We start from the raw sequence: 10,054 nt of genomic DNA, 5'->3' as shown, positions 1-10,054 counted from the left end.
ACAATAGGTAGTAAGCAGAAAAAACAGCACTAATTTATAGCCTGCAGAAGGTTTTCAAAGTGTTGCAATAAAAAGCAAGTGATAAATGGTTTTTAGAAGTACAGCAATCCCTTGTTTGAGATTGCTCAACTGAAATGATAAATTCTTCAGTTACAGAATAGTGTAAAAGTAGGTTTAAGGTGGTTTTTTTTGTTTTTTTTTGTTTGTTTTTTGGTGTGTGGGGTTTTCCTGTAAAATCCAGGAGAACTGCTGGACAAACTCTAGAAGAGCTGTAACTGGTTTAAGATTTAAGTAACATCAAATCAGTAGACTTGAGTAAGATTTTAGAATAATCTAATCAATATGCTATATATACATATTTATAACTATAGATACCAACAAAAATGTCTTCTACGATTTTTGCAATGCTTGGAAAAAGAAGTCATAGTAATAATAACCTTACATACAGTAACCATCAGTTTACAAGACACTTTCTATATACATTATCTATGTTGATTACTGCACCCTCTTTGTAAAGTGAAATTTACTGATTTTATTTTAAAATTGTAGGAACTGGCCTCATAGAGGCCAAATGACTTGTCCAAGGTCATACAGTTAATTAATCACTGAACAGGACTTAAGGCAGAGAAGAAACTAGAACCTCCATTTTACAGATCAGAAAAGGTGCTCCAGAACACTTGCCTGAGGCCATGGGGTTTGAAATTGGTGGAAGCAGAACTAGGAAACAGCTTTCCCCTTCAGCCTATTTTTTCCTCTGTGGGTCAGTACAGTGCAATAATGCCCTGTCACATTTAGGTTTGGGAGGCTCTTTGGAGGCAGATCAGGGACAAGTGTTTTGTCTATGCATAGGGCTCACTCTCTGCTGCTCAGTTCTCCTGGCGCCCGGCTTTCTTTCTGTCCTTCTCCTTGGGGTCCCCCAATACTACTGGCAGTGTTTCCATGGACTGGTGAGGCAATAGAGGAGAGGAGTCCAGTCCACATGCTACCTGTGTGACACTGCTGGTCTCCATCACTCTAATGGCCCACACAGACTCTTGAGTTAGGGCCCTTTCCTCAGTGATAGCAACAATTGCCTCATACTATTTGTGTTTCTTCCTAGAAATTCCCAAGAGAAAGAGAAAGAAAGAGAAAGAGAATCTGATGGGCCCAGTTCATCTTTTCAAGCTAGGGCACATCATAGGGCACTGGCCTATGGGTGGGCCACCCTTGCTTCAGGTACCACTCCTGGTCCATCAGCTGTGAGGCTATCATAGTATTTACAAAGGGCTGATCTACCTAGGGCAGGGCTACAGAGAGGACAGTTTCTCCCAAAGTGGGATGTGGGCATGGCAGGTATTTTGTTGTTTGTTTTTGTTTTTTGAGGTGAAGTCTCTCTCTGTCGCCCAGGCTGGAGTGTGGAGGGCAGTGGCATGATCTTGGCTCACTGCAGCCTCTGCCTCCTGGGTTCAAGTGACTCTCCTGCCTCAACTTCCTGAGTAGCTGGGATTACAGGCATGTGCCAACACACCTGGCTAATTTTTGTAATTTTAGTAGAGATGGAGTTTCGCCATGTTGGCCAGGCTGGTCTCGAACTCCTGATCTCAAGTGATCTCCCATGTCTTGGCCTCCCAAAATGCTGGGATTACAGGTGTGTGCCACCGCACCCGGCCTACGGCAGGTATTTTGAAGCTTGGTCTGTGTAGGTCAGTCCAAAGGGGAGCTACAGTTTACAGGGACAAGAGGTTACTGTGGTAGAGGGTGGGCAGGGGACTTTCCAGGACAAAAGATTTTGAATTGAATCTTGAGTATAGATTTTTCGTTGGCCCAATGTATTAGTCAGGATTCTCCAGAGAAACAAAACCAGTTTATTATGGGTATTGGCTCACATGATTATGAAGGCCAAGAGGTCCCACCATCTGCCATCTGCCAGCTAGAGAACCAGGAAAGTTGGTGGTGTCATTCAGACCAAATCTTAACCAGGGGAGCTGATGGTGTAACTCCCAGTGCAAGATTAAAGTTCTGAGAATTGAGAGGAGGGGGTGCTGCTGATGTAAGTTTCAGAGTCCAAAGGCCTGAGAATGAGGAGCTCTGACATCCATTAGCAGAAAAAGACGTATGTCCTGACTCAAGAAGAGAAACAGAATGTGCCCCTCCTTCACCTTTTTGTTCTGTTTTGGCTCTCAACAGATTGGATTATGCCCACCCCCACTGGTGAGGGTGGATCTTCTTTACTCAGCCTACTCTCTACTCAGAGACTAACATCTTCCAGAGACAGCCTCACAGATACACCCAGAAAGAATGATTTACCGCTATCTGGGCATCCCTTAGCTCAGTCCAGTTGACACATAAAATTAGCCATCACACTCAGTAAGGAGAGGGCTGACAGGAGGGACAGAGAAAACAGCATGTGCAAAAGCACAGAGGCTTGGCTTGAGACAGCACAGCACACACAGAAAGTGCAAATCATTCAGTGTGGCTGGAATGTCAAGTCTATGGAGGAATGTAGGGGGAGACAGGGCTGGAAAGGTAGGCGAAGTTAGACTTGTGATTCTAGAGGCTGTATTACCTTACAAGTAGCATTAGGAAATGTAGATGATCTTTTTAAATTTGTTTATTTGTTTTCCACTTATGATGGTGAATGGAGAGTGTTGCTGGCATTTAGTGGGTGGGACTAGAAATGAGAAGGGCAATCCTGCAAACAGAAGAACTGTTGCGCCCTAATTGCCAATAGGGCTTTCATTGGGAAACGTGGGGCTAGATTGTGAAGGCCTTTCAATGTCATGCTAAGGGATTTGGATTTTAGTCCCAAGAAAGGTGGTGAGTAGGAATAAGGAGTCTAGAGCAGCTTCTAGATTTTGACTTGGGCAGTTGGGTGGAAGGCAGATCTAATCACTGAGGCTGGGATTATAGGGAGAGAGGAACAGAGGTAAGAAATGGCCAGAAACTACCATCAGAGTGAACAGGCAACCTACAGAATGGGAGAAAATTTTTGCAACCTACTCATCTGACAAAGGGCTAATATCCAGAATCTACAATGAACTCAAACAAATTTACAAGAAAAAAACAAACAACCCCATCAAAAAGTGGGCAAAGGACATGAACAGACACTTCTCAAAAGAAGACATTTATGCAGCCAAAAAACACATGAAGAAATGCTCATCATCACTGGCCATCAGAGAAATGCAAATCAAAACCACAGTGAGATACCATCTCACACCAGTTAGAATGGCCATCATTAAAAAAGCAGGAAACAACAGGTGCTGGAGAGGATGTGCAGAAATAGGAACACTTTTACACTGTTAGTGGGACTGTAAACTAGTTCAACCATTGTGGAAGTCAGTGTGGCGATTCCTCAGGGATCTAGAACTAGAAATACCATTTGACGCAGCCATCCCATTACTGGGTATATACCCAAAGGACTATAAATCATGCTACTATAAAGACACATGCACACGTATGTTTGTTGCGGCACTATTCACAATAGCAAAGAGTTGGAACCAACCCAAATGTCCAACAACAATAGACTGGATTAAGAAAATGTGGCACATATACACCATGGAATACTATGCAGCCATAAAAAATGATGAGTTCGTGTCCTTTGTAGGGACATGGATGAAACTGGAAAACATCATTCTCAGTAAACTATCGCAAGGACAAAAAACCAAACACCGCATGTTCTCACTCATAGGTGGGAATTGAACAATGAGAACTCATAGTCACAGGAAGGGGAACATCACACTCTGGGGACTGTTGTGGGGTGGGGGGAGGGGGGAGGGACAGCATTAGGAGATATACCTAATGCTAAATGACAAGTTAATGGGTACAGGAAATCAATGGGTACATGGATACATATGTAACAAACCTGCACATTGTGCACATGTACCCTAAAACCTAAATTATAATAAAAAAAAAAAAAGAAATGGCCAGAAAGATGATGAATTCACATTGCATATGTCAACATACAGGTGAAGTTGCCCGAGAGTCTGTTCAAATGCACTGCATAGCTCAGGAGAGACAATGGAGGAGCGGTGTTGATGTGGAAGTCCTCAGAGCATCAGAAATAGGTGAAATTGTGGGCATAGATGAGATCGCTCAGAGTGAGTGTGGATTTTGGATTATCCAAGGCCAATTTTTAATCTTAGGCAGGCTTTCCTGCTTTCTACTGAGTGTGTTCACAGGAAATACCAATTAAAATTAATTTCAACATAAGTAAAACATAATTAGGAAGATAAATTTCCTGCCAAAAATATAACGAACTCTAGAGTGAAATGTAAAATGTTTTTAGCTCACTTATCTGATACTTTTATATGATGCTTTACCTTTGTTGATTCTATGAAGCCTAGTAAGTTAGAGTAGAAAATATTTTAGAAGTTTCAAGGAGATTGGTAATAGAAAAAAAATGAAGGTTAGATATTTCTCCTCTTTCTTAAGAGCTCAGATGATCTGGACTGTGTGTTTCTCTGGTTCCTCATTTAGCTGACAGTTTTCTGACCTATTACAGAGGGAAGTCGTCAGCTAGTTAGAGGGAAGGAATATACCAGGACATAAACTTTGTTTCTCCTCCCTCTTGTCATAGAAATTATATTTTCCCACTTTTGTTCATCTGAACAATGCCTGCCCAGATAGAAGTGGTAATGCATTGTATGATTTTTTTATGATCTAGTGATTTAAATCTTAAGTTTCAATGGAGAAAACTGAGCAGCCTAAATTATTGGCACATAAACCCATAAAGAATAGTCATTGATTAAGATAATCAATAGATGTTATTTTCAATAACAACAGCAGTGTGTTCTTCACCACTTCTAGAAGCACTTGGAAGTTCTTGGGAAGAATACTATTACTGCAGTTTAGACTAGCTTAGATTTTCAGATTGTTCTCTACTAAGTTGATTCAGATGGTTTTACTGGGTTTAAGTAGAATGGAGTCATGACCGTTTTCTAACATAATCCCAGCTTCCCTTGGGATCTCCCTGGGAAGGATATGGACACAAAGATTGAATAGAAGCTGTTAATTTCCTCAGATGGCCTGCCATTCAGTTAACTGTCAAACTGTTATTTGTAAATAACAGCACAGATTATCTGCACTCCAAGTTCTCGCCAAGTGATTGTCACTTGGAACACTCTGTGGACAGATTCTTATCAAGAACTTAATTGTGAGAAACAACATTCACACAGGGTTGCCTGTAGACATGCAGTCCATAATTTCCCTAGAAGATTGTTTCCCAAAGTGTCATCCTTAAATTTCCCCGAAATGTAAACAGGTAGTATATGATAAAATGATCAAATTGTTTTGGTAACACTCTAGATTAGACAAAGTGTCTTTACTGAAGAACTTCTTTAAACATTATTATATGTCAATGTACATGTAAATATCCAAGAAATAAGAATTTGAGTAGGCAGTATTTCTCCAATGTACTTGATCACAGAGCTCTTAGATAATATTATGAGAAATATGCATGTGTAGCTGGGCGTGTTGGCTCATGCCTGTAATCCCAACACTTTGGGAAGCTGAGGTGGGTGGATCACTTGAGGTCAGGAGTTCAAAACCAGCCTGGCCAACATGGTGAAACCCTGTATCTACTAAAAATACAAAAATTAGCTGGGCATGGTGGCACACGCCTATAATCCCAGCTACTAAGGAGGCTGAGGCAGGAGAATTGCTTAAACCTGGGAGGTAGAGGTTGCAGTGAGCTGGGATCACACCACTGCACTCCAGCCTGGGTGACACAGCAAGACTGTGTCTCAAAAAAAAAAAAAAAAAGAGAAACAAAGAAAATACTCATGTGCTTCAGGACACACCTTGTACTACTGGATATTCTAAATTTTATGCCAGGTCATCAGCATTCTGGGCACTTGGTTACTTTACTGTGGTCTCCCTTCTCATAGAATTACTTTAAATTTGTAGTATGTGATTAGCCTATATTGAAGGACATTGTAAAAAACAGCCCTATAGCATTCACTATTATAAAGATGGCCTGTTAGACATTGTCTGTGGCCCAGCCGGTAACACTCTGTTGGGATCCACAGAGACATTTCTCTTAAGTCAACACAGTGATGCTTATACTTCGTCGGGAGCAACTTATCTTTTAAAATCCTAGAGTCACTATAAATTTTATCACCAATTTTTTTTTCTTTGCTTTGACTGGTAGGCAGTTTAGAGTGAAATTTGCAGTCTACCTCTAGCAATAATACATGACTGTATGGTATGCACTTTGTACACATTTCATCTTGGTTTACGTATGTTTTCTTTCTCATGCTTCCCACTAACTTAATTTCCAAATTTAAAAATCCTGTTCATTCACTCTTCCAACAAAAATTTATTTAGCACCCTCTCTGGGACAAGCACTAGTCTAGGTGTTGGAAATATAATGGTGATAAAGATATATATGGTCTTTGCCCTCCAGATCTTACAGTCTAGAAGTGGATATAGACTAGCAAATATACAATACCCTGCACCCACTGTGATAAAGGACATGATGGAGAAGTACAAGAGGGATACCTAACCCCTGTGAAGAGATTGGGGAACACTCATACAGATGTATGAGCATTAGAAATAAGCTTCTTCAAGCACACTAGCTGACCTACGGCTTTGGACCTCTCCTTTATTCTATGGTCAAACCCCTTGGTGCCCATCCCCTGTCCTAAGCTGCATCCACCATGGTGCCCCAGGGCTGCACTGTTATGCTGGATTCTTCTGCTTTGGTGTTTGGGCCAGTGCCTACTCTAGTTTCCTGGTAGGAGATTCTGCAAAGTCTCATGGCTAAACATATCTGGCTTTGGATAGTCTGTGTTTCCAATAGCCCACTGTTGGGGGAGGGCTTCCATATCCAGTAAACTAAACATAGTTAGGAAGATGGTAGAAGGAGAGGGAACAATGTCATGAGGACACACCTTTTGGATGTACCTGCATTTAGGAGGAAGAAGGAAGAATAGCTAAAGAAGGATCCAGGGAAGGAACTGCCAGGAAGCAGGAAGCCTAGGGTGGCTTGGGGTCACTGAAGCCTTGGGACAAGAGGATTTTTAAAGGTACAGAGTAGTTAGGAAGCCTAAAGATTATTGTGTAGCCACTGGATTTGGTGATGAGACAGGTAAAGACCACCTCCAAAGAGCAATTATACCTGGGTGATGAGAATGCAGAGTAAAGAATTATACAGTCCAGTGTGATTGTGGTTGGGGAGGCAGTGGAAACAGCAAGTATGGACTAGTTGACAATTTGGGGAGTAGACGGAAAGTGAGAGGTAGGGTGGTACCTTAAGGGAATAGCGGGGTCAGGGGAAGTTTGGTGCTTTTTTGAAAGATCAAATGCTTCACCCATATACATGTCTCATCACAAAAGACTGCCTAAATGTAGCTATGCCACGGTTGCTGGGCACTGGGATAATGCATACAGTCAACATTCTGAAATGCCTCTTAAAAGAGCACTTGAATCATAACCTAAATTTTTAGGAGGGGCAGTGATTTCTTATCCACCATATCTTGATCAAACTTCAGATAGCCTTAACCTAATATTTGAAAAGTGAATAGTTTAAAGTCATTTGTTGAGTTGTTCCTTTGCAGTAGAGTAATAACCAAACAGTGACAACCAAACAGAGGATTTTGCAAGCAGAGCACCTCTGTTGGCAGCAGCAGCCCAGGGTGGTAGCTGTTCTGAAGGAAAGACATGGGTTTCACACTGAGGAGAGTGAAGGGAAAGCTCAAAGGGTGAGGATGGTCCCCAAAGTCTTCTTAAACTGTAAGTACAGAATACAGGACAGTACTTTAGGTAATAGGGTAATGGGATGAAGAACTTCCTGCTGACTTCTGCACACACACACACATGCACATACACACACATACGTGTGCTACTGATCTACCTCCATGTGTATCTGCTGAGGCCCAAGCTTGCCCACACTTTGAGGTCATTCTGTTTGCAGTGAGGAAGCAGACAAGAAGTCCTGGGGAGTTTCCCCAGATTCTTTGCTTAGCTACCTCTGGGAGTCCACTGTGCAGAAGGGCCCTGAGCCCTGCTGCCCTCTCTAAACCTCACTCTAGACGCCTGCCCTAACAGGGCTCGTCTTCTTCATTGCTCATCCCACTTCCCCTGTCCTCCTTACCTGGCCTGTCCTTCCAAGGACCAGTGTTAACTCACTGGGTCAGGGAAAAGCTAATAATAATATCAGCTAACTTTAGAGAGTGCTTATTATGTGCCAGGCACTGTTCAAACTGCTTTACATGAATTATTTCATTTTATCATCCTAACAGATCTTTGAGGTGGTGGGTTTACAGATGAGGAAGAAGGACAAACAGCTTAAGGAACGTGTCCAAGGTCACACATCTAGGAAGTTTCTGAGCCGAGATGCTGGCTTCAGAGTCCATGTTCTTAGCTCCTAGGTTATATCATGTCATGTATAAGTTTAGATGAAAAAGGCCAGGAGAAGACACAATTCATCCACACCACTACACGTCAGCATCATAGGCAGAGGCTGGATATTAGCAGAGCCAGAATCCAGGCCTAGAATCTGGGCAACAGGCCCAAGGCCTCAGTAGACAGAGGGAAGCTCCCCTCTAGCCTAAGCCAATAAGAGGCTTCATTTGGGAAAGCCCATCCATGGGATGGCTGGGTGGGGGTAGAGAAAGAAGAAACACCTGGCAGGGCACGAAAGTGGGAGATTAAGGCTGGATCTGCACAATCCAATGGCTTATATAATTTTCCTTGGACCTACATTAGAAGCCCTGTTATGGGCTGAATTATGTCCCCCCCGAAAGATGTTAATGTCCTAGCTCCCAATCTGTGAATGTGACCTTATATGGAAATAAGGGCTTTGCATATAATCAAGTTCAAATGAGGTGATTAGCATTGGGCCTAATCCAATTGGCTGTATCATTACAAAAAGGGGGAATTTTGACCCAGAAACAGACACACATACAGGGAGAATGCCATGTGAAGATGAAGGCAGAGATTGGGGTGATGTATCTACAGGCCAAGAATGACAAAGATTACCAAGAAACCACCAGAAGCTACGAGAGGGGCATGAAAGAGTTTCTCCCTTACAGCTCTCAGAAGGAATCAATCCTGCCAACACTTTGATTTTGGACTTCTAGCTTCCAGAATGGTGAGACAAGTGATTTCTATTGTTTAAGCCACTGCACTTGTGGTACTTTATTACAGCAGTACTAGGAACCTACTACAAACCCTAATGCCAAGATCCCAACTTCATGTGAAGCTCAGGATGGCTGAAATGTTCTGGGCTGTAGTTCACACTGGCAAGTCAGAAGGCTGTCTCAGGGATCCCTCTTTTTCATGATACAGACCCTGGAACAAGCAAGAAGGAAAGGGAAAGGAAGGGATATTTGTGAGAAACTGCAGCCTGTCAGAAGATACTGGCACATTAAGTCAGTATTTGCAGACTTAGCACAAATTCAACTGGTACTGCACCAGCCATCAGCTGTTAGATTTTGTCATCTGTCTCTGGCAACACAAATCGGCAACTCCCTCATTTAAAGAAATATGCACATTGCTTACAAATCAGCATGTACTATCATCTGGTATTGCAGAGAAGGTGCATTAGTTAGGTTGAATTGCGTATCATTCTAGAGGAAATGCCTGAATCTCATGCTCACCTTCACCTCCCAAACTGGACTTTTCAAGACATACAGAGAACTGGGAACTTAACAGTTATGGAAAAGTCCTGTGAAATAAAAAGTAAGAAATATGCTCTCAAGGTTAGTGCTTTGTTTTGAAGGTCTCTGTACCACTTTCAAGGCTATACACTAAAGATGGGAGCTTTTTCATACAAGTTACTTGCATCCTGACCTTTCTGGCTGTCTTTTTCACCATTCTAGACATTGGAGTATACAGAGCCGGATCTGTAGGGTTAGCCTCAGCAGAACACAATGATAGCAGAATGATAGATTCTTGGTAGAAGAAACCACCCAAGCCATGGCAGAATGAATGCTTACCATTATGTGGGAATCTAAATAAAATGAGACACAGGAATCTCCACATACATTGGTACCTATTAGAAGTTTTAGAAGTCTCACTAGGTGCTGCTGCCATAATCACCCTCTAAGGTCCACAAGGATTCTGGGCACTGGGA

General features: G+C 42.3%; 1 non-coding gene across 1 annotated transcript; it reads right to left on the bottom strand.

The window, feature by feature from the left end:
• Positions 1 to 219: 219 nt before the first annotated feature.
• Positions 220 to 280, bottom strand: LOC115836050. The gene has a single exon (XR_004031053.1). It is a non-coding gene; the product is annotated as a U7 small nuclear RNA (small nuclear RNA).
• Positions 281 to 10,054: the final 9,774 nt, after the last annotated feature.

Source organism: Nomascus leucogenys, chromosome 1a (assembly GCF_006542625.1).
Source record: "Nomascus leucogenys isolate Asia chromosome 1a, Asia_NLE_v1, whole genome shotgun sequence".
Lineage (NCBI taxonomy): Eukaryota > Metazoa > Chordata > Mammalia > Primates > Hylobatidae > Nomascus > Nomascus leucogenys.
The sequence above is the reverse complement of the archived record's forward strand: the minus strand, read 5'-3'. Positions and strand labels throughout refer to the sequence as shown.